The following is a 20875-nucleotide window of genomic DNA, read 5'->3' as shown; positions in this document are numbered from 1 at the left end:
TGCTGCTATCATGTTGTTGACAGTCATCTACTCTTCCCTAAACAGGAAACTACAGAACAAATCGTGCACGTAGGCATGTGGTTACTAAGATTGCAATCAGTAATGAGTTTCCCTCTGTCAAGATGAAGAGATTGAACATACAACTGCATTTTCATTTTTGCTGATGCTTGAATTTAAACATCCTTTATTTGAAGATTGTTAAGTCTACTACTTAATAAGATGTGAAAACAATCCCACGAAATACTCATAACAATGACTTTATACCTCAATACTTAATGTCAAGGCCTCCCTACTAGTGACTAGCAAACAAATGAAAATGTCTAAAGGTTTGTTTTCAGACCTTCAACCACTTGTTTTAAGCATGCATAAATAATTCATGCATTTATCATCAGTATGACAGTAATACTACAGCGACAGACAGAGCTGGCTGTTGATGCCTGGATAGAATTTACAAGAAGAGAGAGAATAGAAAGTGTTCTAGGATGCACCTGTGATTTCAATAAAATATTTTAGGCTTTGACTGTTTGTACTCAATTAAAGTTGCTGTGCTGTTCAAATGACCTTTGACAGACATTTGACAGATATTGCATAATGAAAACATCCACTAAAGAGAATGTTGAATTGAGGACTTATTTTGATTTTGAGGGGCATCATTGACCCAACATACTTTCAGTGTGATTTTGCAAAACGTTCTCACTCTTTTCAAAATAAAAAGTATGGTAAAAAAAAAAAAATTCGATGTTGACTAAGTTTCACACAGGACACAAACAGCAGTCCCCTGAGTGAAAGTCTGTGTATGTTTGTTAAGTAACTTACGTATCTGTCGTTAGTTAAGCGTTAAATACGGGAGTTACTTAACAAAACTCGAATAAAATAAGTAAACTTTGACTTGGTTTCACGAGGGACACGAACACGTTCTCATCCCAATTCGTCACATACGGACGCTTTGTCACGCCACTTGGTGTCACATTTAAGTAAGTTTAGGAAAAACTACATGGTTGGGTTTCAAAATACTGCGTTTGTAAAGTGAAAATGAAACTGAACGTTGTGAACACAGGACGCGAACGAACAGCTGATTGATCTCCTAGATGACAGTCTTGCCTTTCTTGGTCCCATCCACCTCCCCTTCCACCTGCCTTTAGTGTGTCTTTTCGCTCTCTAAACTACGTCACCCCACTCCCGGCACACTTTTCTCTGAGCGTTTACTGTTGCCGCGGATGGGTTTACATTGTAGTTAATGGGACGCCCGGTGCGTGTCATACGGACGCTAAAGGGTGCCTTGTGAGGCGGTATCGAACGCTGACGACCGTGACAAAGCCTCGGTATTTGACGACCTGGAAATGAGAACGGGCTGGAGATACGAACAGTGGTCTCCATGGGTGAAAGTCCTGTGTTTGTTTGACCCATCCGTCCACCCCGACCTTCTCCCTAAGTGGACTTTCTCACTCTTAATACTACATCAGTTGCTCCGACTGTCTAATAATGATGTGGATGGGTTTACATTGGAGTTAGCAATATCAGACGCCGAGGTCCACTGACCAAGCGTCGGTATTTGACAAGTTGGAAGTGAGAACGGGTTGGTTTTTGTGTAGAGCAGCTTTTACCAGACTGACATAGCTGAAGTGCCTCATTTCACTCGGTAATGTAATATGACTGTACGGTGCTGTGATTTGTAATGCACGAGAGTTTCATTAGAAATCCACCAATAAGTGGTGACTACTGTTGTGAAACACAGGAAAGTTAAATTTTTCTCATGAAATTTCATCTCTATGGCAAAGAAAATACTCTTTTCCTTTGAAAGAAAATCATGTGTGTACGTGTGCTGGACATATTAGATAAAGGAAAGAAATTCAAGGAAGTTCACTTTCCCACCCCGGACTCACATTTCTCTGTTAAGACTTCTGATGCAAACTTTGGCTCAGTCGTACCGCACTCACTAAAGCTTCAGGAGATTAGATCTTGTGATTCAAACATTAGTGTGATCTTTATACAGACTTATGTTGCAGCTTTCCGTAAAGAATGTGCTGTTATTACCAAGCAGCAGATCTCATATGAAGCCACGCTCTGTTTGTTTTTGTCTCATACATCGAAGTTGTGTGTGTCTCAGCCACATACAAACTGCATCAGGGGCACATCCTTAATTTCCTGTCTGCATTTTTTTTCACAAATCACAGCTGGCCAGTGTGGTTGTGTAAGCACCCAGTCAACATATTGACCCAAACAATGGAAATATGAAAAGCCGGACAGTTAATATCAATATGTCATTACTGAAGAAAACCAGGTGACTTCTCGCTAAAAATCAAGCCTCTACTCAAGTAACATGGCCGGCACGAAGGAGAGAGAAAACCTTTGGACTGAGCTTCGGACGACATAAATTATGTCAGCTCTAAGGGTGTTTTTCTGTTCAGCTTGAAGCATTTCAATCCAAAAAACATATGGTGTCTATGCACTTCAGACATGGGATTCATATTTAGATGTATCAGATTTAAACCAGTATAATGAGAGAATGGGAATTCTCTTCTTTTAGCCACTTTTTCATTTCGTTGAAGAATGAAGTTTTCCCAATAAAACTGTTCGGCCTCTTTTTTTTTTTTGCAAGAAAGGTGATACCAGTAGCTAAAAGCTTTTGTGTCTTAAGTTGTGCTATACATCAGGACTTTGAAGAGGACCTGTCAAATAAAAGGAAACGGTAGAAACCCACTTGCGATTACTAAAGTAAACAGCGTGTTTCTGTTGGCTTATTTTAGTCTAGTCACAGGCTGAAGAATTGAAGATCTAATTTCCCTTTTACACAAGATAATTCACATTTTGCAGAGTCCTGCTCCCCATTAGTTACTGTTGCTTTGCCTCATCAGGCCATTTGTTTGTTCAAATTCAGTCGAACGCAACTCGTATAGCTCAAAGCTGCTACGAGGAACTTTAATTTTGTGTTGATATTGGCGGTCCCTGTGGACAAATATGGTAGTGTTTCCGAGCACCAGAGTCCCTTTAGAAAACCTCTCATTTTACTGGAGCAGGGTCTGACAGTCTGCCCTACTTAGTCTTGGTTCTGGTTCTCCCGTGCCTCCCTTCCCTCCAGCAGGCCCAGCAATACGGCCTGGGCCTCCAGCAGCGTGGTGTCAGTGTTGGCTCCCAGTGGGGGGACCGGCGGAGCAGCGAGGCAAGTTCTGCTCCTGGCCGGAGTCACTGCTGCTGGGTGGGAACTCTCTACCTCCCGCTGGGGCTCCGACTGCAGGTCGAAGGCAGCAGCGAAGCCGGATCTGGGTCTGTGCGCGATCCGACCCGGTGACCCTGATGAGAAGCATTAGGAATAACTATAGGCTATAGAAATAGCCAATCTTCTCTGATGGTCTTGTTTGCTTATCTAGGCGTCAGTATAAAGTTGAGACTGTTTCATTACCAGTTAAAAGTTCCTGACAGTAACTTTAATGTCTGAGAAACAGTGAGCTCAGCTGTGACTTTCACATAATCATGTGTGGCTAGCAATGTGTCCATACGTCGGTGGTCAGAGAGTGTCTTACCCTTCAGTATAGACTTTATAGTTTCCCTTGTGGTGTCATATAATTGCACTGGGTGTCTTGAGTAAGCAGTCAGACAAGGATATTTTCCTCTACGTTTTGACCTCTCGTCCACGCATAAAACGGAGCGTTTGGGAATGATGACATCCTCTCCTCATTTCGCGCATACCTATTGTTGCTTTGTGTAATGAGCATGCACCAGAAACAATAACGGAGATGGCGAACTACCAGCTTTTTAACGTTTTGTTTGCAGTGCTCGGACCGATTACTACTTAACATTGGAAAAATGTTCCAGTCACAGGAGGCCACAGCAGGAACACATTATACACGTTGAGGCTGAATGGTGATTGAATGTGTTTTTGGGAGTTTGAAGTTGAGGTTTGGAGCACTCGGAAGGACGATGGACATAAACCTGAATGACCTCCCTTTCGCCATTTATGCATGTAAAGAGACAGTTGATGACAGCGGAGTGATGACCAGCAATCCCAGCCCCCCACCAACAGTAACTGTTATCAAACTGACTGTAATTAAGCTGAAGGAAAGGGAGTGAGAAGGGTGGGAATAAAATTCCTTGACCCTTGATTTTACTTGTAGTGACGTAAATTTTACGGCGAGCATTTGGAGTCGTTTTTGCATATTTGTGAAAAATGAAGGTTGTGTGGACAGCTTTTTTTTTTTTTTTTTTAAACGAACGTGAAAATATCTGTTTTTAAAATATCTGTATAAGTGTGGACAGGGCCTTAGCTTTTCAACATTCAGATAAACCCCAAACTTGACAATACAAAAGAGCTGCGGTAGTTCCAATTCCTCATCAACAAAGACACACGGGCCTTTTTCCACACTATGTAAAAACCTGACTGAGCCATACAGAGCCTCCAGGAATCAAGAGATTTAACAGGATAACAACAACAGCCCGCCCGCCCTTTCTCCTACACTCAGATATGCATACCCGCATCCATACACAGAATACCTTTGCAGCGTGCAGTGTCTCCTCATCAGTCTGTCTGAACACAGATCCAGTGTTCTGACCGCAGAGAGCGCCTCTGGAAGAAAAACGTGTCGGTCAAACAGTGTGGAAACAAAAACAGACCTTTGAAAGGGTGCTGGATAGGTTTTCACTGTGGTACAAAAGAGGTCTAGAAGCAGCAACAGAAGACTAATACATCAGCCTTTTTCACGGAGAGCAAACTAGAGGTCCGATGTAATAGATAGGAATGGTAAACTGATATTTAGACATTCCCGTTAGCCCCGGTAGTATAGCCGAGGGAAATGATCGAAGTGCCAGATGTGGAAGTTAGAACTAGTTGTGTCTGACAATGTCATATTGGGTCACGTATCCACCATCCTGTTCAGCTCAGGATCCATTTCTGTTTTGTTTTTTGCTTTTTTTCTAGCTAGCAGTGATGTGAGAGAGGTGGAATTGAAAAAGTCATCATCACTGTAAGAAGGAGAGGTCCCAGAGGGAAAGGGATGACAGGTTGCCTCTTTGATTCTTAGCCTCAGTCATAAGTCATAACTCTTCCTGCCTTCTCTGCTCCGGGGGGCTTAAGTGAATTTCACAAGACGATGTTTTGCATCTGTTTTTACATGGCTGCTTCAGATTTGGTGTGTGTGTGCGTGTGTGTGTGTGCATTTTACGAACACTGGAAATTGCGTAACTTAAGTATGGATGCTGCGTGACAAAAAAACACATAATTAGCTTTAGGAAAAGATCGTAGTTTGCGTTCAAATAATTCCGGAAGTGCTGTAACTTAAGTACGGATATGTGATAAATAAATCAACTTTGACTTGTGGTTCAGCCCAGCCTCACAGCAGTTTGTGATATAGGTCATGAAATTTGTATTGATTCGTGTACATATACATGAATTTAATTTTTTTTCGTGATGTAAGCATGAAATCAATTCATATGTAATCCACCTAATAGTGAACTGGGAAGTATAACAAGTGGCAAATGCCACGTAGAAAGGAGGTCAGGATGGATGGGTGGGTTACAGGACATTTGCCCAGGACTTTTAGTCTGTGATACCACAAGTCAAAGTTGATTTGTTTGTCATTTGACTTCTGTACTTAAGCTACAGGACTTCCGGAGTTATTTTAACCCAAACCAAAATCTTTTCCTAAACCTAACTAAGTAGTTTGTTGTCTGATCCTAACCAAGTCGATCTATACCTAAACCTAACTTTTAGTGGTGTAGTTTTATTTTTGAAAAGACTAGAGCATGTTGGACATTCATAGGAAAACACACAAAAAATATATTGTTAAAAGTGAAAATTGAAAAAAAGGGAAATTCGTGTCTATGTACATGAATCAAATTTATAAAATTTCGTGAATATTGTTGTGTGGTTTCACACGGGACACAAACACCGGTCTCCTAACAAAAGTCCTGTGTTTTTAGACCCACCCATCCACTCTGACTTCCTCCCCATGCGGCTTTCGCAGCTCTTGATAATTCCTGGGTTCACAATTACGTGGATTACATCTGAATTGATTTTGTGCAGAACAACACGAAAAAAAATTTAAATACGTGTCTATGTACACGAATCAATACATGTGACTGATTTCACAAACTGTAACACAAACAGATTAGAAACGTTCCCACCATACTAGATGTGTTACATTCATTTCTGTAGTGGAGATATGAATCAGGCCACACTCTCGAACTCCTCTACTGAAGGCGTCTTGTTTTGCATTTTGGAGATTTTAGATATCTAAGATTTGTGTGAAAAATATACCGTTATCTGTTTGTGCAAAGAAGGAATATCTGCAGTTTATTGGGGCCAAGCTTTCAATTCACTTCTTCACTTTTACACAGGAAACCTTAGTCCCACCAGATGGAAAAGGACACTGGTATTCTGAGTATTTGGCAGTCAGTGGGGGAAGAAAAGGCAGGTATTTGAAGGTATTTGGACACATAGTGGACAGACAGGAGTTGGATAAAGAGGATGAGAGGGAGAACAATAGACTGTGTATCTTTAGCATGGCCTGCCTTGGGGTGGAAGAGGAGTCAGACAGTCTGTGTTTGTCATTAAAGGAGATTTTTCAATGAAGAAAACAGATGAGCACTTCTTATCGAATGATTCCTGACAGTGATCAGACAGAAAGTGCGTCTACACTGTATGAGTCTGTTTGGGTACATGCCTGGCGGGACCTTTTATGAACTGTTGTTCTAGTGAGAATGGCTCATTTTCTCCCTCAGACCACCCGTGCGTACCGCAAATGTGCAAATGTTTTCTTCTGTTTGACTGGAGTTACAATAACACTCACCATTATAATCTCACAATAACCAGAGCCATTTAATTGCTTTAATTTACATGCCTGAAGGTTTTTTGTTCGGCTTTGTTGTGCCGTTATTCACCAAAGCCAGCGTGCCCCTTTTCTTTATAGTTTAGTAGTTGAGTAGCATAACATTTACAAACTCTCACACAACTCGTGCAGTTTAATCCAAGTCTCATTTATCCAGTCGTATGCTCACTATTTCCCAAACACATGCATCTTCGCTAAAACTTTACTATTTAAAAAGGTCCAGTGTGTAGGATCTGGCAGTATCTAGTGATCAGGTGAAGAGAGTGCAACCAACTGAAGCCTCTCCCGTGTACCAAGCATGTTGGACAGCTACGGTGGCCGACGCGAAAACGCGAATTGCCCTCACTAGAGCCAGTTGCAGGTCATTTGGAGCAGGCGGCGACGGGAGCGAGTAACGTTATTGACTTCGGCCCAAGCAGGAAAAATTAACAGAGTTTGGTTTGTCCGTTCTGGGCTATTGTAGAAACATGGTGGACTCCGTAGAGAGGGGACCCGCTCCCTATGTAGATATAAGCGGCTCATTCTGAGGTAACGAAAACACAACAATTCTTATTATCAGGTGATTATACATTAAAGAAAACATATTTATTAATATATTTAATATCCACCACACACACACACTTTCTTTCTTTTGGCGTGTCATTTGTACGCCATTTGGTCCATATTGATTGCGATGGAAACGCGTCCGCGTGAACATACTACACTCCGAGCTAATGACATAGAATAAAAACGTGAGGAACTGTAAATGGTGAGCAGGAGGGGAGGTGGATGGGTCCAACAAACACAGGACTTTCAACCCGGAGATTGGTGTTCAAAACCGCGGTTTTGTTTCGTAAGTTACGCTAGTGACGTTACGTTGTTTACGTATGTATTTAACTTAAGTAGTTTACGTACTTATTGTAAGCCAAAACCATGAGGTGATTTTGTACTGTAGCTGTTACCGTAGTTTTGTTGCGTAACGTACAAATGACACACGACAAGGCTAAAATGCATTCTAATGACGCGGTATATCCTTGTAATGTTATGTTATTTATACACCTTACTAAGAGATCAGATTGATTTTGGGAAGTAGTAAGTATACGACTGGATAAATGAGACTTGGATTTTACAGCACAACTTCTGTGAGAGTTTGTAAACGGACATTTTGCTGTTGTTAAACGCAGCCCACATTTTCAGTTCATCAAGACTTTTCTCCGTTTCCGGATTCTCTGTTTACCGTGGAGGCATGAGAGAAAACAAAGTTTTCTTCAAGAATTCAAGCTAACACAGGGTGAGTAATTGATATACAAATTATATTTTGTGGGTGAAGTATTCTTTTAATAGCTGCTATTTTTCACTCTTGCTGTTTACTGACCTAGCTCTGACCCCATTTGGCTGGTAAATCAGGGCCATTTAGCACAACTGTTCAAAAAGAAATAGGAATGGAATAAACAATGAAGTAGCTCCGAGCTGATGGGATGGGATACCTGAGGGGTCGGAGATGACTGTTCCACTAGGTATCTCATTCCCATTATTACCCAATTGAGGAGGCTGTTTGTGTTCCCCCCCAGTATGCATTTAAACACACACTGATCATTGCAGATCACCTCTTTCAGTCTATTTGGAGCAAAGTTATGGCCTCTGTACTTTTAATTTCTTTCTAAAAAAAACAAAAAGACCTCTAGATTACATTTTGCTGCAGAAGCTGATTGTCAAGATTGCTGAGAGTCTGACGATAAAACTGTGAAATCACTAGGGATCATCAGAGAACTACAAAGTTTTATAAATGTCTCTTGTTTATTAACTTTATATGATTTCAGATTATTTGATTTATGGTAACATTATTTGGGCAAATACATACCCCTCCAATCTTCATAAAACTTTATTTACTGCAAAACCTGCAACTTTTACAAACTCTAATGAAGCCTCTGATCCACTATTCAGGAAACTAAACATGCTTACAGATATGTGTGTTCATATATAGATATATGTTTTTGCCTTTTTCTTTACCATCATCGTTTAGCATATTCTTCAAATTGAATTCTCAAATTCACTCATATAATACAAGACAGGTCGATCATCTTAATTTGTGTAGTTATTTGTTTTTTGTTGGATTGTTGTCTACTGACTGGTTGGTTTTTCAGCTTAATTTGTGCTTTTATTGTCTTTTTTTTTGTATTTTAAAAATTATTTTAGCTTAATTTTTTTGTTTCTCTGCTTGCGTTGAGGGGAGCTCCGTTGTATAAAGCCTGTAGCTTCTTGACCTCTCGGTCACATTTATTACCTTAATAAGTTTTATCTGTGTGCAAATACATAAACAAACAACATCAAGATAAAATCATTCACCACGGGGCTGTTATTTTTGCTTAACTGATGTGGTAATAAATTTCCCTTCACTGTGAATTTTCATCACCAGTCCTTTATTGGATAGTTGATAGTGTAGAAGCAGACAGGAAATGAGGGAGAAAGGGGTGACATGCAACAAAGATTAGCTTAGATGTTATGCACCTTAACCATTTAGTATTATGGCACCTTATGCATGACCTCTAGGAAGTTTAACTAACAAAAGCATAAAGAAATGACACATTCAACATGTTTGTGTGGTGAAATGTCAGTATTCATTCATTCATTCTTACAGCATAGATTCGTTCAAATGATTATATTGATGCAGAAAAGCCTCATCCACAGGACGACCGCTGGAAAGAAATATTGTTTCGAGTCGTACTTCTTTAGTTTCACATGCTTAAAGGATGAACACTAACCTGTTTCGCCACAATGATTCATGTCTCAAGCGTCTGGCCTTCAGCAGCAGTCCCAGAATGATATTCCTTTCAAGGTCTCCCGAGTTTTCATATTACCGGCCACATCATGATCTGGGAAAATAAATTGAGAAATAAAGCAGGAAATCCGCTGGGGTCAAATGCAATAGCAGTGATGTAAGAATCTTAAACGATCATAAATTTATCATTTGTCACTATGAGAGTTTCTTATCCAACAGCTCTCACACACACACAACTACAACACTACAGAATATTTAATCACCGTGACTCATGAAGGCTTCTCACGTATTATGGAAAAAAATATCAAGGTCAAACTATTGTCTGAAGAAGTGAACTTGCTACCATATCTGCAGAAGTGTTTTAGCTGCACAAGCAGTACGACACGTGGAAAAGGAGAGTACGCAGTCAGGATTGAGAGACGGTATTTGGAGCAGAAGAGACGGCTTAAACTCACCTCTTTAAAAAAAATTAAAAAATTCATAACTGCAATTTCAAACAACCATGTGCCATAAGTACGGACTCAGCAAAACCCAAACAAGAATTAATTTTTAACGTTGAGGAAGTGGAAATTTCATATTATCCCCATTTGTTGAAGTCATTTCAGTGTTTTACTCATTTGTTCTTCTTTTCCAATCTTCAGCACTTCTCCCTCTCTCTAACCCTTCAGACAAGTTTAAGTAAGAAAGTGTGTATGAGGACATGTAATGAGGTTTCGTTAAGTGTCAGAGCAGCTGCTGCAGTTATGATTTGATCTGAGGTTTCTATGCACAAGTTTCTGGTGACCTCTGTTTGAAATGATGCTCGCATCTACCTAGTAGTTTACAAGAAGTATAGATCAATATCATAAACCACTTCCTCTGCCTGAGTTGTAAAGCAGCAGACTATCACCCCCAGGTTATCTCTCATCAACCCTGTCTCTTACAACTACACTGCATTCTGAGTTCTTAATTCCTCAATTAAGGGAAACATATTTTCTTACAAATAACTGTCGCAGTTTTAAACATGTGGTTAACGTTATAAATTGCAACAAAACATTGAACACCACAAAACTACTTGGTTAGGTTTAGTAAAAAACATCATGGTTTGTTACGTTATCTAAGCTACGGATGTAAATTTCAATAAGTGAATGATAACTTTTAATTTCAGTTCTATTGCCTGGGTCCAGACCATAGACTGTATATAAGAAGTGGATGTAGTCATCGTGACGTCACCCATTGGTTTGTGGACTACGGTTTTGAAGCCTCGAGTTCTGCCATCTTGTTTTTTGCAACCAGAAGTGACACAAGAGGGTGGAGCTAAGTACAACCGAATGCTGAATAGGCGACCAAAATGTTAACTTACATTAACCAGAAAACACACTGTGAAAGAGTTAAAGTTGTAAGACGAAAACACGGACAACTCCCAGACCGGACAACGCCGTGGTAGCGACCTGTCAATCACAAGGTAGCCACGCCCTAAAGCATCCCCTGCTTTATGGTCTATTTGACTCTAAATGGGACCATAATTTACTAAATGAACATCATGCTGTATTGAAGAAAAATTTAAACTAACAATTGAGACCATAAACTCATGTTAACTGAGGTAATAAATCAAGAGAGAAGTAGGCTCATTTCTCAAAGACTTCTATACAATCAGACGTCTTTTTGCAACCAGAGTAGTCGCCCCCTGCTGGCAGTTAGACAGAATGCAAGTTTAAGGCACTTCAGCATTGGCTTCACTTTTCAGCCACCGCCTGGTCCAGACCTTTGAATCCGTCCACTCCACCGAGTTGACTGCTTCGCCTGGCATCATGACATGAAACGGAAGTTTCTCAGTTGAAAGAGTAGCTGTTGTCAAGCTATGCGGCATTTCTTCTCAATACCGCCCGGCATCATAGTTTGTTTTTACTTTGCTCCGCTCCACTCTGAAAACCCTACAAAACCAGTAGGTTGGCATAGCTACGCATCAGTGTCGACTTAAAATTACAGTAGATTCAGGCGGATACGTTGGTCTCTAGTCATTGGTTAGGAAAAATCTAATTACCCTTCCCCACAGCAATCGGTTAGAGTGGAGGCAAAGTCAGACTGAAGATGGAAATGGTGCGTAATTAGTTGTCAATTCTGTCTGATATCAGGCAATATCTCTCATTCTCTCAGGGCTTATTTTCAGTTATATATGTTCGATGGCCAGAATCACTGGATCCTATTCCCTTCAGTTTCTTAGGAGTCTTAAATTGGACAATCGCTGGACCTTTAGCCCTCCAGATCTTTGACTGGAAAGACACTCAGCACCTCATTAAGTGTTCCACTGTGGCTCTAATGTTCCTAGCTCACACTGAAAGGAAAGTTGGGGAGACATGGACGCTTCCCCGGGCAATGCACAGGTTATTCCAACCAGGTAGCTCCTGCTCTGACCTAGATTTTAGCGCTGGTGTAGCTTATTATATTTGCCACATCTGAAGAGAAATGAAGGAGCATGTGGAAGACAAGAGGTGTCTGAGGTTGGGGCAGAATTTGCCCACAGTTACCACAGACTGGTACTGGTTGGTATCTGAGGCTCGAGGCAAAATATAATGAAGCCGCCATGTGTAGCCTGATGTGTGTGCACTGTACGGGTACTAAGAGGTGATAATAGAAGACACAGAGTGGAAAGAACGGAGATCTGGGGGCCAACAGCTCATCTTTTTCCCCTCTAGTGGTTTCATCCAACTGTGTTCATAATAAATGTGGTATATTTTTGTTGTTGGGTTTACAGTTAAAGTAGCTGTTCAAATAAGTGTCCCTTTTCAAATTGGACCCAATAGACAGAGTGAGGATTTGTCGGCATCAGCGAGTTATCTGGTGCAATCTTCTTTCTCGATGAGAGAGATTACCTGAGCTGCGTCTTTGCAGTTGCACACTGATCTCATTCCTCACCACACCGAGATGTGGGCACTTTAAGACGTGGACTCGTGACGCGTGCATTTTTGCAGATCGGTATCAGTTTGAGTTGCATTTTGTGATGGAAAAATAACACAGTAAAGGATGTTGAATGCTGGTTAAATATGGCGCTGCTGTTGTTGAGGAGAGCTACAACACTACTATAACAATACACTATAACAATTTTTTTCTATGTAGGCCATGTCAACACTAATGGGGAAAAACATATTTCATCACTCTGTTTTGGCCTTCCATGCACACTAAGCTTTTGTTTTCCATCCACTTAAAACCATTTGAGACAAATTCAGGTTTGGTTTCAGATTAAAGGCCTTTGCACACCAAGCCTGTATTTTTCATTTAGCGCATTTCAAAATAAATACGACCTGACATTGTGTCACGTTTACACACAGGCTCAGGAACTTTCATCCGTCATTAAAGTTTCGGAACGGGTTCGATTTTTGCATTTGTTTTTTGCACAACGTGGTAGGTGCAGTTTGCCCCGTCTGAAGCATTAGAATGGTAGATAACCACTGATAACTCCCATACAATCAGCTGATAACATGCAAAATGGGTGCAGAGGGTTTTTTGTTTGGCCCTGAAACTTTAAAAGTGAGGGGAATATGTCCACCCCCACCATCCCCAGTGGAAAGCATCCCCCTTGCATGACAGTCAATCCATTTGTTAAACCCTGCTGCGCATGGAACCACTTTAACACAAAAATATTGTTTTCAAATGTCTCCCCATTTGTGCAAACATTGCGTGCGTTTCCCTGAAGATGGTATATAAACAGCCAACATGCTGAGTTTCACTCCATGAGACCTTTTGTTTCTGAATGTTCACTTTCCCAGATGGACGGGTCCCCCCTCACAAATCGATCCCTCCTCCTCCATAAGTCCTGCGTGTTCTCATCCTCTGGCTTGAGAGGCTGTTTGACCGAGAGGCTGTGATGTGGTTAGAAGCTGCTGGCCAACGCAGATTTCCTCCTTCCTTTCATGGTCTATCAAATGGCCTGTTATGGAGCTGAGCTTTCTTTTCTTAAATCCTTACATTCAGTGAGACCAGCTTAAACATGAGATTCATGGACATGTCTAGGTTGGTGTTGTTTTAGTGATCTTTTACATCTCCTCTGGTTAATTCCACCATGAAACATGTTACATCTATTGATGCTAGGATGTAATTTAGGCTGAATTTACTCTGATTGCTTCTGTTGATCTCCTAAGAAGAAAAACTATGGAGAGGTATACGTCTCAGAAGCTTACAGCCTGGGAGGTATGTCTCACAAAATGGACTGTTTTATAATCTGTCTCCAATAAAACAAAGGGACACGCACACGAGTTAGATTGTTGTCTGCTCTGTGAGAGAGCCATTATCCAGTCTCTGATCTAACTTGTTCCAGACTGTAATATTCTTTCATAAAATGCATTCTCTTGGTTTTGCGAGGACCGGGGAGTCCAGCCTGCCCCTTTAAGAGCGCTGTTACGGGACACGTGCAGGTCAGCGAGGCTTGAGGTATCCTTGAGAAGAAAGACCTGTAGTTTGAGCCGGGGATGGAATCTGCAGCAGCAGCAGCAGTCGGTCAACAGACGGGAACAGGCTTAACACGTCTCCATGGGCCACTTTACAATGCAATGTTCCAACAACTGTTTTCCTCTCCGTCATGGGGCCCAAGCTACCAATATTTTTTAATACACCTGAATTTATGCATCATGTATTTCATGTCACCTCCTTTATGATCTGCCATCTCTGGTAAGAGTGCAGTAGAGCTGTGGTTCCCAACCTATTTTACTTGAAGACCCCCTACTTGCATCTAAAGACCCAGACACACCAAGCCGACATCACAGAACTAGCGGCGACGAAGGCCATCAGTGGAGTCACGTCACGTCGCCTTTGTCTTGGCCAAAAGTTGCACTCGAACACACCGCAAAGACGACAGCTAACGGCCAGTTAGCACGTACGTTCTGCACCTGCGTGAGAGGAAATAATTCTCCACACCAGCAGGTGGCGGTAGTCTGCATTCTTCAATCAAAAAGGGAAACCAGAAGACCGAGGACCGCGGATATTCAAGCTGTTGTTATGATATTTACATGAAACAAACTATGATTTTAGTTATAGCTGTGCAAATCTAATTTTAACAACCTCAGAGCAGACAAATCCTGGCGCACCCCCTGTGATCTTTGGCGCACCCTTAAGAGGGGCCCGGACCCCAGGTTGGGAACCACTGCGGCAGAGTTTACGGTGTCAGATGTGTTCTGTGCAGACAAAGACACACATGTTGTGGTCATTTTTATTTTTATTTCATCAGGCTGAATTGGCAACTGCCCTCATAAAGTAGTTCTCAAGGCGAAACAAATTACGGGTTGTTGGCCTGGTGGAGCCAAAATGATTGTTTAAGTTGCTGGTCTCTGTGTGCCTCGGGGCTGGATATGAATAATATGTCGGTGTGGAGGAGCTTGATGTATTTCAGAAGGTCTGGTGAGAAGACGTCTGCAGACTGGGGGGGGCGGGGGGGAGGGGTCAATTGATTATAGGCCTGTGAGTTGAACACTGCGTCCTGTATAGTGGAGAAACTGCTGATCATGGTGAGGTGTGTGTTCTATTTTTATTTTTAAAGATTTACGCAGGTTTGTGAGCTTGTCTCTCTCTCTCTATCTGCATGTTTTCATTTTTGGCTTCATGGATGAAATACGTGTTTTCGTTGTTTATCTGTGCTTGTTGAATTCAAAATTCTCAACATTTTGTTCAAATTTATATTGCCGAAGCATGTAAATAGTCTGACAGCATAAGGTACATAAAGTGACTGCAGTGAATACACACAAAAAAGTAATAAAAAACGGGATTTGGAATTAAAGCAACTAGCAAATGTAGATGAAGTGAAAAAGGAAAAGAAATAAAATCTGTTTATTGCCCTCTCTTTCCCTCTCTCTCTTGAGACCAACCGGGTGGCCCTTATTTCTCATTAGCCATGCACCACTTTGGTCCAGACTTAATATCTAAACAACTCTAAACAAGCCGTGAAATTTTATACAGGAAACTATGATCCACAGAAGCTGACTCCTAATGACTCGGGTGACTTTCCCTCTAGCGCTACCATGAGCTTGACATTTCTGCTTTTGAGTGAAATATATCCGTAATTATTTGCTGGATTTCTTAAATTCGTTACAGATATCCACGGTGCCCAGAATGAACACTAATAACTAATGACTCATCCACCATGACCAACTGGTCAAAGCTTGACTTTATCCATTTCTTTTTATTTATGAGCAAATAGCTACAAAACTAATGACATCCCAATCAGCCTCCGTGGTACTTTCTGTTTACTGCTAATTAGTAAATTCCTGTATCAAGTAGCAGGTTTTATGAAGTAAGGAAAGCACTAAGAAAATGTCTCATGCATGCTGGCCAGATGTTGCTTAAACACCATATCTTACATTATACAGCTCAACTATGTATGCAGAGGCCTTACAACCTCAACACAAAGGACCAGTGTGTAGCATTTAGAGGGATCTATTGGTAGAAATGGAATATAATATTAATACGTGTGTTTTCTTTAGTGTATAATCACCTGAAAATAAGAGTTGTTGTGGTTTCGTTATCTTAGAATGAGCCGTTTATATCTGCACAGGGAGCGGGTCCTCTCTTCATGACGTCCGCCATGTTGCACCGCTATGTTTCAACAGTAGCCTGGAATGGACAACAAACTGTTAACGGTTCCTGCTCGGGCCGGAGTCGATAGCTTCACCGCTCACTTCCCACGTACACACAGACTCTAAGCACTCTACTCTTACAACAACTGGCTCTAGAGAGAGCGGTTCGTGGTTTCGCGTCAGCCACCGTAGCAATCCTACATGCTTGGTACACGGGAGAAGTTGTAATCTGCAACCTCACCGCTAGATACCGCCAGATCCTACATACTGTTCCTTTAAAGTTACTATGAGGAACTTTTAACTGGTTATGAGTCTCAATAACAGTCTCAGTTTAATACTGATGCCTCTGTATGACCTGCATAAGCCAACGAGACTATCAGCGAGAAGTTGGCAATTGCTATAGAGTTATTCTTGATGCCTGTCATCAGGTCAGATTCTGGCGAAATCAGACAAAATCATGGCGGTTCACCAGAAACTCCTTCAGCTCCAGCTGGGCCTCCGGCAGCGACCAACCCATGGTGGTCAGACCCAGATCTGGCTTCACTGCCGCCTTCGACCTGCAGTCGGAGCTCTGGCGGGAGGCGGAGAGCTCCGCACCCGGCAGCTGCGGCTCCTCCTCCGGCCAGGAGCAGAACTCTGCCTCGTTGCTACGCCAGTCCCCGCTGGGAGTTAACACCAACACCACGCTGCTGGAGGCCAAGGCCGTATTGCTGGGCCTTTTGGAGGGAAGGGAGGCACGGGAGAACCAGAAGCACAACTGGCAGGGTCAGACTGTAAAACCCTGCTGCAGTAAAATGAGAGGTTTTCTAAAGGGACTGCTTGGAAACACTACCGCTTTTATCCACAGGGACCGCAAAAGTCAACACAAAATCATGAAGTATCATTATCAGTATCACCATTTAGCCTCATACCATGAACTGATTCTGGGATTCCTGAACACTACACAATGCACCACTAACCGCATATACCTGATCCTATTTCCTCCAATCAACACAATATGTCATCGCAATCCAACAGCACGTGGCGCAACATAAAACCATCATCATAGGGGCTCGTCATGACAACTACACATCTGCTTTTTCAGATGATGAACTCCCTCTTCACTATTCAGACGCTACCTCCACTAACAGTCTGTCTGCTAAGCTGGGAATCTTGAGGAACAAGGCGTATTGTGTCTGGATATAATCAGGACGGAGGACATGAGGGAAGGAATGTAGCATAGTCTGATCTCTCCTGCAGACATGCATGCAGTGGAGGTGGGGGCAGACTTTACAGAGAGTGACTCAGTGGCTCGATGTCATGCCCTCACCGTTTCACGGGTACAATTAAGCAATGTCTTCCCTCGACAAATTGGTTGGAGAAAAACATTCGGAGGTTTGAGATGCTTGCAGGTCAAATGAGGTGCACCTTACTGAGCGATGCCATTTGGAAAATTGGTCTGAATCTTGTTCTCTGTCCCCCACAGTCAGAACACTACTTCATATTACACGTAAGGGAATTATGCTCCATAACATCACTTCAGATCACATTCATCCTGTCAGATTGCATTTCTAGGATAACAGCGAAATGTCAGCACTAACCTTTAAAAACATGAAGAATGGCATTGTTAAGGAACATTAAGGACGTCAAAGTAAGTTTGTAGAGAGATGCACGTTGACGCATTTAGAAAGCAGACTGAAAATGTGGACAGAGTAGAAAGAAGGAAGTGTCCGTGTTGCATTTCAGCACCATCGATCACAGCGATGTGATAAAACTCCAATCTCAAGCGAAGCAAACAAGGTCATTAATCAACGTTTCAAAGGCGATGTTCTTCATTTCTATTTGCATTCTGATCCACGTATATAATCTCGAATAGTAGAGGCAGGGAAAGGCATCGCAGCACATAAAGAACGGCCGACCTTGAAGTAGCAGAAACACGATAATAAGGGTCAGGCTGCACAGATGTCACATATTAAGCTGATTGCCAATTAGCAGCAAGAGGTCTGCTCGTCCTGTTTTCTGCAAGTTTCTGTAATTGAGACCAAAATCTGGTCAGATGAGTCATCTCGTTGTACACCTTTTTTTCCTTCGCTGAGGCAGCTTTATGTTTGGAAAAAGCCAAAGGATGCCTCCAGTCTGCGTCGACTGCTGCCAACAGTTTAATACTGCGGCTCCGTAATGGTGTGAGCAGCCATCTCATGTCATTACATCGGATTATTGCTCTGCATGGTCATATAATAAGGATAGGAATGAAACTATTTTACAAGTCCGGGTGGTGCAAACACTGTTCCTGAACCCCAATCCGGTGTTACAGAAATCCTGATGCGCCCATAAACACCGCTACACAAATCAAAGAGTGGTCTCATGGACACCATTAAGAACAAGATCCTTCCAAGGCGTCCCCAATAACCAGACTGAAAAGTCCAGACACACATGCTGAATCGGCCGAAAAGCCTCTGACACGGGCAGACTAGAGCCGACGATGCGAGACAAACCGCAAAAACTAGGCCGAAAAAATGCTCACCGACAGCCCAAAAACTGTCAGACAGCCGACCATCGGCTTGGTCTGTCAGGTCCTTAAAGGGGACATATTATGAAAAACTCACATTTTCAGTGCTTGTGAACATACTAGGGCTGTCAATTGATTCAAATATTTATCCATCCATCCATCCATCCATCTTCAACCGCTTATCCGGGATCGGGTCGCGGGGGCAACAGCTCCAGCAGGGGACCCCAAACTTCCCTTTCCCGGGCCACATTAACCAGCTCTGACTGGGGGATCCCGAGGCGTTCCCAGGCCAGAGTAGAGATATAATCTCTCCATCTAGTCCTGGGTCTTCCCCGTGGTCTCCTCCCAGCTGGTCGTGCCTGGAACACCTCCCAAGGGAGGCGCCCAGGAGGCATCCGTGCTAGATGCCCGAACCACCTCAACTGGCTCCTTTCGACGCAAAGGAGCAAGGACTCTACTCCGAGTCCCTCACGGATGACTGAGCTTCTTACCCTATCTCTAAGGGAGACGCCAGCCACCCTCCTGAGGAAACCCATTTCGGCCGCTTGCACCCGCGACCTCGTTCTTTCGGTCATGACCCAACCCTCAAATATTTAATCGAGAATAAATCGCAAATTATCACACATTTTTTTAATCTGTTCAAAATAAACCTTAAAAGGGAGATTTGTCAAGTATTTAATACTCTTCTCAACATGGGAGTGGGAAAATATGCTTGCTTTATGCAAATGTATGTTTATATTTGTTATTTGAAATCAATTAACAACACAAAACAATGACAAATATTGTCCAGAAACCCTCACTGGTACTGCATTTAGCATAAAAAATATGCTCAAATCATAACATGGCAAACTCAAGCCCAACAGGCAACAACAGCTGTCAGTGTGTCAGTGTGCTGACTTGACTATGACTTGCCCCAAACTGCATGTGATTATCATAAAGTGGGCATGTCTGTAAAGGGGAGACTCGTGGGTACCCATAGAACCCATTTTCAGTCACAGGTCAATGGACCCCTTTGAAAATGGCCATGCCAGCTTTTCCTCACCAAAATGTAGTGCAAGGTTGCAGCGTTAATTAGCCTCCTTCACGACAAACTAGTATGACATGGTTGGTACTAATGGATTCCTGAGCCCACTACAACCTAAAAATAGCAAGTTGCGTTACTGCGTTAAAGAAATTAGTGGCGTTAAAACGAATTTGCATTAATGCGTTATTATGGCATTAACTTTGACAGTCCTAGAACATACATTTTGGTATTTACCAACCCACAAACTCCCCTTCCTATGTCACATGCAGGCTCATAATATACCGCCCCCCATCTGAGTATCTCCACCCACAGCTTGAGAACTACCTTTGCAAAGGTGCACCATATTTTTCTCACAAGCCAATCAGAGCAGACAATCAGGCTTTTTCAGGAGGTTTTCAGACAGAGGGTGAATACAGGTACATTCAGACAGACATTATGAGAAAAAATTAAGTGTTTTTTGAACATTAAAGCATGTAAACGTTCTAGTAGAAACCCCAAACACAAGTATGAACCTGGAAATGAGCATGATATGTCCCCTTTTAAACATGCTTGAACCTTTATGAGAGCGGGAGCATAGAGAGAGTTGCTTCCGTCCTTTTCCTCACAGAACTGGAGGATTTCCTTCTTGACAAATGATCCAATATATCCCGCCGCACTTATTTCAGGATCTGTGTGGTTTCCTCAAAAGAGAGTTTAGGCTGTTTTCTTATTATTTGGTGTTTTTATTGTATTGTCCACCCCCTGGACTTAAGGCTTGGTTTGGACTGTGGTTGACCTTAATCAGTTTTCTCTCCCTCTCTTAGGACCTGATATTATTATTTTTGGGGGGGGCGGCAGTCCTGCTGCAGTAGGAGGCCCAGACCTCATGTCAACCGAAGCCCTAAGCACTGAAACTCTTCAAACTCTGGTTAAAGGAATAAGTGAGAGTTTAATGAGACGATTAATACCACTCATGTCAGTATGGTAATATGGAGCTACCACCAGCAGCCAGTTATCTTATATTAGAGTAAAATGTATTGTCCCCAAGGGGAAATTTGTCTCAGGCACTGTCAAGGTGGAGGGAATACTCAAACAGGGACCCAAATGCAGAGAGTTGAGGAGGCAGCACGATTACTTATGTGATTTATTGTAGATTCAGCTGACAGGTGGCAAGAGTAAAAATAGGCAGAAGGTCCAGCAGGCAGGTTCCAGGCAAACAGGTGACAGGAAAACACACAACAGAACAACAGATAACAACAATGA

Source organism: Sebastes fasciatus, chromosome 5, assembly GCF_043250625.1.
Source record: "Sebastes fasciatus isolate fSebFas1 chromosome 5, fSebFas1.pri, whole genome shotgun sequence".
Taxonomy (NCBI): Eukaryota; Metazoa; Chordata; class Actinopteri; order Perciformes; family Sebastidae; genus Sebastes; species Sebastes fasciatus.
The sequence above is the reverse complement of the archived record's forward strand: the minus strand, read 5'-3'. Positions refer to the sequence as shown.